This window comes from Mus caroli, chromosome 9 (assembly GCF_900094665.2).
Source record: "Mus caroli chromosome 9, CAROLI_EIJ_v1.1, whole genome shotgun sequence".
Lineage (NCBI taxonomy): Eukaryota > Metazoa > Chordata > Mammalia > Rodentia > Muridae > Mus > Mus caroli.
The window spans coordinates 75,529,494-75,536,835 of NC_034578.1; positions in this window are offsets into that span (position 1 = coordinate 75,529,494).

Sequence of the window (7,342 nt, forward strand, 5' to 3'; positions counted from 1 at the left end):
TCCAATGTTCGATCCCGCCAACAAGCCACCTCCGGGCCCCCGCAGACCCGCCGCCTCAGTTTCTCCTCCTCACTAGAGCCTACTAGTTCAACTTCTCCAGCCCCTTCCCCTCCTATCTCACGTTCTAAGTCCACAGCCAGACCCCCAAGTCCTCCTCCTCCAGGAAAACCTGACCCAGCAGCGGCCCTTCCTCTAGGGGAAGTGGCTGGTGTTGATGATCTGGTCACAGTACAGGTTCCTTTTTCCCTAAGTGAGCTTTCTCAAATAGGAAGCAGACTGAGTTCTTATGCTTCTAACTCTTCTAGCTTTATTTTTTTTTAATTTTTGTTTTGTTTTGTTTTTGTTTTTGTTTTTCGAGACAGGGTTTCTCTGTATAGCCCTGGCTGTCCTGGAACTCACTTTGTAGACCAGGCTGGCCTCGAACTCAGAAATCCACCTGCCTCTGCCTCCCGAGTGCTGGGATTAAAGGTGTGCGCCACCACCATCCGGCTTCTTCCAGCTTTATTAAGGAGTTCCAGCACATCACCCAGTCTTATAGTGTGACTTTTCCATGATGTTTATATGATTCTTTCTAATAATTTACTTCCTGAGGAACGCAGGCGAGTTTGGGAAGAGGCGGGAACGTATGCAGACGAAATTCACCAAACAGACAGAACATATCCAATCGGATCTGAGGCAGTGCCTGACCAGGACCCCCGATGGAATAACAATTCCACAGGTGGTATTTCAGCCAGAGACAAGTTTATTACGTGCCTTCTGGCTGGTCTTAGAAAAGCAGCCTTAAAGCCAGTAAATTTGGAAAAACTCCCAAGAGGTTTTCCAGGACAAGCAGGAGAGCCCATCTCAGTTTTTAGAACGCCTCACAAAGGCCTTATTACAATACACTAAGTTGTTTCTAAGGTAAACAACTTCTGATGACCTACCTTTTCCCCAGAGCTGCCCCAACATAAAAGGTAAACTTAGGCATTTGGAGAGGGGGGGCCTCTAACTCCACAGGCGGAAGTCTTGGCGATGGCCTTCAAGGTGTACCATGAGAGAGATGGGAAAGCCCAAAAACAAAAACACCGCAAGCTGGCAAAGGCTGTCCAACCAGCTGTAGCTACTACCCTGAACTCCTGGCCTTCTAAGGTTCAGGGACCACCAGCCCCTTGCTATAGATGTGGTCAGCAAGGTGACTGGGTGAGGTTTTGCCCTATGCCCCGAAAGCCAAGGGGACCGTGTCCTAAGTGCCATCAGGAGGGACATTGGGCTGTCGATAGCCCTCGTGTTGCACAGAACAGTGGGACATCCGGTCCAGGTACACCTCCAGCTAACCGCCTAGGCTTGGTTATGGGTGACCGAAGGGGCGGGAGCTCCTTCCACCCGACCACGCCATCACTAGCAGGAAGCCCAGGTAGCTATCATGGTGTTTGGGTGGCCCATCTCCTTCCTCTTGGACGCCAGGGCCACTTACTCAGTCCTGACAGTTTTGGGGACCCACTTCACCTTGGAATGGGGCCAAAGGTTTCAGAGGTGGAGTTTTCCTATCATCCAGGTAGGAGGACAACCTTATCTTCCTCATCAGACCCCACCACTTAGTTGCATTTTTAGGGGTGTACCCCTCACCCATTCCTTTTTGGTAGTGTAGACATGCCCTGTTCCCTTATTGGGAAGGGATCTTTTAGCTGAGTGGGGAGTCTCTGTTTCCTTTGCTCCTCACATTCGCCTAAGCCCAAGCTCGTCAGCAGTTCCTCTGCTTCTCCTCCTAGCCAGTCAACCTACTAACACGAACATGTTTCCTTTACCAGCTTCTCAGGTGGACCCCCAAGTCTGGGACGTCCAGAGCCCCTCTGTTGCTAAACATCACTCCCCTGTTGTCATCCAGTTACTGCACTCTCCCAGGTACATCACCCATGCCCAATGTCCTCTCTCTCTCTCTCTCTCTCTCTCTCTCTCTCTCTCTCTCTCTCTCTCCAGAGCCTCAGGGGACTTAAGCCTATCATTTCTGACTTCTTAAGGAAAAAAATCCTTCACCTCATCTCTTTCCCCCTTTAATACCCTTATACTAGCAGTTAAGAATCGCCTGGTTCGGGCTGGCGAGATGGCTCAGTGGGTAAGAGCACCAGACTGCTCTTCCGAAGGTCCAGAGTTCAAATCCCAGCAACCACATGGTGGCTCACAACCATCCGTACTGAGATCTGATGCCCTCTTCTGGTGCATCTGAAGACAGCTACAGTGTACTTACATATAATAAATAAATAAATAAATCTTAAAAAAAAAAAAAAAAAGAAAAGAAAAGTCAAGTGTTTAAAAAAAAAAAAAGAATCGCCTGGTTCGCCGTGCAGTGATGGCACATGCCTTTAATCCCAGCACTTGGGAGGTAGAGGCAGGCAGATTTCTGAGTTAGGACAGCCAGGGCTACACAGAGAAGCCTGGTTCAAGACCTCAGGCGCATTACTTCTGCAGTGGTTCCCCTCCATCCTGTTGTAGCTAATCCTTACACACTTCTCTCCACTGTCCCCTCTCATTTCTCAGTCTTAGACCTCAAGGATGCGTTCTTCTATCCCTCCCGACGCCCAGTCACAGATCACATTTGCCTTTACCTGGACAGATCCTGACACCCACTTTTCTACTCAACTTACCTGGACTGATCTGCCTCGGGGATTCCGGGACAGCCACACCTATTTGGCCAGGCCCTGGCTTCTGACTTATTCTCTTTCTCTCCCTAAAGCTAAGATTGTGCTTTATGTAGATGATGTCCTTCTCTGTAGCCCCGCTCTAGAGATTAGCCAAGCTGATATCTCTGTTCTTCTAAATTTCCTTTCCAGTCGAGGTTACAGGGTCTCACCTTCTAAAGTCCAACTGTCCACTCCTCAGGTCACCTATTTGGGACTAACAATTACCCCAGACCACAAGAAAACGTCTGATTCAGTCTCAGACTGTTCCTTCTACAGAGGAAGAGATTTTATCATTCCTAGGAATGGCTAACTTCTTACGTTCCTGGGTTCCTTCCTTTTCCCTTCTTTCTCTCCCCTTATATGAAAGCAGCGTTAGGCCCCACCCACGAACCACTTCTCAAACCTGTTACCAAGCCCTTTCAGAGGCTCCAACAGACTCTCCTTAAGGCTGCAGCCTTACATCTCCCTGACCTGATGGAGGCTAGATGTCCTGACAGTTAAAGAAGGTGGTTTTGCTTGTTCCTCCAAGAATGCTGTTTCTACGTCAACCAATCCAGGATAGTGAGAAATAAAATCCAGGAGCTACATACAGTCAGACATCAAGAACTTCAGAGACAGTGAGACCTCCAGTTTTGGGATTTTTGAAAATCCTATATGAAAGTGGATACTCTCTTTCATAACACCTTTCCTAGTCATCTTCCAGGCATTATCATTTGCTACTTGCTTCATTAATCTTGTTTCTACGTTCCTTCAACAACAAATACAAAACACTTCTAACCAAACTATTAATCAGCTATTACAGGATTACCAGCCACTGCCCACAGAAGAGCTGCTGTCCACAGAGGAATCCGATGTGAATGTTTGTCTAGTGGATCCTGATGGTGAGAGCCAGCTATACCCCAAAATTGACGACACCCCTAGACAGCAGGAAGCAGCTTAAGAGACACAACACCCTCGTTCCCTTTTCACCATCGGCTTCCCCTTCCCTTTTTCTTTTTCTTTTTCTTTTCTTTTCTTTTTTTTTTTTTTTGAGACAGGGTTTCTCTGTATAGCCTTGGCTATCCTGGAACTCCCTTTGTAGACCAGGCTGGCCTCAAACTCAGAAATCTGCCTGCCTCTGCCTCCCTAGTGCTGGGATTAAAGGTGTGCGCCACCACGCCCGGTTCCCTCTCCCTTTTTCTTCCCTTCTCTTTATAATAACAAGAAGGGAGGTATGTTGGCATCAGGACATTACAAACCTATGATATCACAGAGGCCACAGCGCTACCTGCGACCTCCAGACCGGTTGCCAAGACAACAGGCACCATCTTCCCAGCATTCACTTGGCTCACCTCCCACCTTTGTGTTATTTTCTACTTAAATAAGGAGAACTCCCCTTCCTCGCTCTTTCTTCCCCCTCTTTTCTTTCTCCCCCTCTTCTCTCTCTGCCACTACTTTGTCTCTCCCTTCCAATAGAACCTCTTCCTCGCGGAACTGCTTTGGCCTAGTGTGCTGTTGAGATGCTACCCTTCATTCTAACACATCATTGGCTGTCCGGGAGCTCCAGCTGTAGACTAGACTGGCCTTGAACTCAAGGAGATCTGCCTGCCTCTGCCTCCAGGTGCTGCAATTAAAGCCGTGGGCTACCACGGCCTAGCTAAATTAGATAGCAAGCCTGGGTCTTGCTATCTACCAAGGCTGGCCTAAGACTGTGTAGTCCTAGCTGATGATTCTGAGCTAGCACACCTTTCTCTGCACCCCAAGTGCTAGGATTGCAGGAATGGTCCACCATGTATTGGCTTTCTCAGTATTGGCTGGAGCTTCTCTACTCCTCGAGAGTTCTGCAGGAGAAATCCCAAAGACAGCAAATTCTCTATTAAACAATTGACTGCATTTTAAAGGAACCACCTCCTAACTTCCAGGCCTCAGCCAACTTCTTTCTGAAGTCCCTGTTCTTGGCAGAAAAGCCAGTCCTGTACTGAGAGATCCATGCTGGCCTTCAGCTATAGTTGGAATGGGGCCAAAGGTTTCAGAGGTGGAGTTCTTGATTTTGTTCCATTTTGAGACGTGGTTTCTATTTGTAGTCCAGGCTAGCCACAAACTTGCAGTCTTCTAACTTTACCTGTTTACACTTGGGTATTGTAGACGTATGTAACCATGCCAGGCTCCTATTCTGTGTATGGGGCCCTGCAGTTTTGGTCTCAAACTCACTATGTAGTTGAGGATGACTTTAAACTCCTGATCTTAGAGTTGGGATTAAAGACAATATTGTTTCGAGACAGGGTCTATGTAGCCTGGGCTGGAATTTGCTATGTACACCAGGCTGGCCTGGAATCCACAGATCTGGCCGTTTGTGCCTTCCTAGTGTTGGGGTTTAAAATGTGGGTCAATCTTAGACGCGAGAAAAAAACTATTTTGACGACTGTGGCTGTTAGCCCCTGGACATAGATGTTGGGGTGGGGACATGGTGGTGGAGTAGAGGGGCTACTCAGGACTCAAGGCAGCCTGTGGGGTGTGGGAGGGGCACTCATCAAGGTATCTGGAAAAACATTTCCATAAGGCAAAAGGGCAATCATAGCTTACAGATTCAGGGGTTTAGCAAGGCAAAGGGGTATATACATCATGGGGTTACAAGTTAAGCACAGGTTGAAAAACATGGTTTGTAGAATACATTATTAGGCTTAGGAAACAAATTTATTCTTGTAAGGTATGGAGACTTAATAACAACGTGGTTCTTTAACAACATTGTGGCTCCTGGTTTGGTTTCAAAGTCACCACACTTGGCCAGAATTGCGGTTAGGAGCTAACATTGCCTTTTAGAACGAAAAACGGAGAAGCAAGGGTCAAAAAGGTCTTTTTGCCTCGTGACCCTGCTGCCTCCAGCGGCCAGAGGCGGGAGCGCGGGCGGGTGACGCCAGGGGCTCCCCAGCCCGCAGTGACTTTCCACCGAGCCCTTTTAAATGCCTTTCTTTTGCACGTGGTTTCTGTGAGTCATCTCCTTTCTCCAGACAAAGAAATCTAGGTTTTGCTAATCGGGTTTCCTGAGTCCGCTAAGGCATGAGTCAAACTCGTGCTTCCCGAGAGCTGTAAGCTCTTCTTGCTCCTCCCCCAGGGGAAACGCCCGCTGCCGCTGGGCAAATCCGAGTTTCTGGAGGAGTTGGGGGGGGGGGTGTCAAAAAGTTCACGCGGAAGGTGAGTGCGGCATGGAACCTGTCGTAAGTCCCAAGCGTCAGAAGAGAAGAGCGTTTGTGCGTTTTAAAAATAGTTCTCTTAAAAAAAAAATCTTTGGACAGGCGCGGTGGCTCCGAGGGTAAAGGAGCTTGTATCAAGCCTGAAGACCTGGGTTCAGTCCTTTGGGAAGGCGGAAACCGAAAACCGGTTTCAATAAGCTGTCCTCTGGCCTTCACACACGAACTTAAATTAGTAAAATAAGTAAATAAATAAATAACGAATGAGTGTTTGGGCGTGGTGTGGCATGCTTGCAATCCCAGCACTTGCCGCCAGGTGGAGGCAGGGGGATCGAGTCAAGCCGTCATTACAGAGTCAGTTTGAGGCCAGTTTGAATTTCCTGAAACTTTCAAAATAGAAAAATGTGGTTATTAAAAAAAAAAACATTAAAAAACAAGGGCTTTATACTGGGGTAAGAGAGTGTAGGCAGAGCTGAGGGACAAACTCCAGGCAAAGTAAATCAGCCATTTGGCAAGGCCTGTGGCTGCCGTGAATATCAACAAGTGCCACTTTGTCCCACAGTGCCACTTTACAGCCTAGCCAAACCGGCGATGCCCGAGGGTGCAGGCACTTAAAAAGCCCAGCGCCAGAGAGGCCTGCTTTGGCTTTCTTAGCCATTAGTTCCAGATTGACCCTGACGGTTCCCCCGACCCCCCGCAACGATTGATTTTTCTTTTTTAATTTCCAAACATTTTAGTTAAATAAAGGCGTTCTGGTGGCACAGGCCTGAGGTCTTGGCTTTTGTGAGGTGGAAGCAGCAAGGTCAGGGACTGAAGGGCAGCCTTTGGATGTAGGAGACCCAGTCTCAACAAAACAAAATGAAAATTTAGAAGAGAAAAAAAACAACCTAATCCCTCCTTCACTATTCACAATTGCTGTTAACGTTTTGTTTGGTCTGTCTTCATAGTCTTTGTTTTGGGAATACAGAATGTCTACACATGAGTGTACATACCAGCATTAAAAATATCACTTCTAAATTACAGTGTGTGTGTGTGTGTGTGAGAGAGAGAGAGAGAGAGAGAGAGAGAGAGAGAGAGAGATGAATCTCTCCTCTCGTGGTGCCTGGGATGGAACAACTCCGGCTTTTCAGCAAGCATCTTTATCTACTGAATTTTCTTTTAGCCACTCACACCAGCTTTATTAACAACGTCCTCGAACTAGAGAACCCTAAATATGTCCACCCAGATATAAGTGGATAAAGCAAAATGGCATGACAGGGTAAGAAAAGCCACTGAATTCTGCACTGTGTATGTGGTGCTGGGCTCGTGCCAGACAGTGCCTTCCACGTGCCTGATAAACATTCTGCCCTGAGCCACACCTCCGATTTTAGCTATACACTTTCAAAAGGTGAGTTGGGTGGTATGTGAGTTAAATCTCAGTAGTCATTATAAAGAATAACACTGTAATATGTTATGATTAGTCTTTCAATATTCCCAATAGCTATCTTATATAACATTAATTTTGCTTTTTTTTTTTTT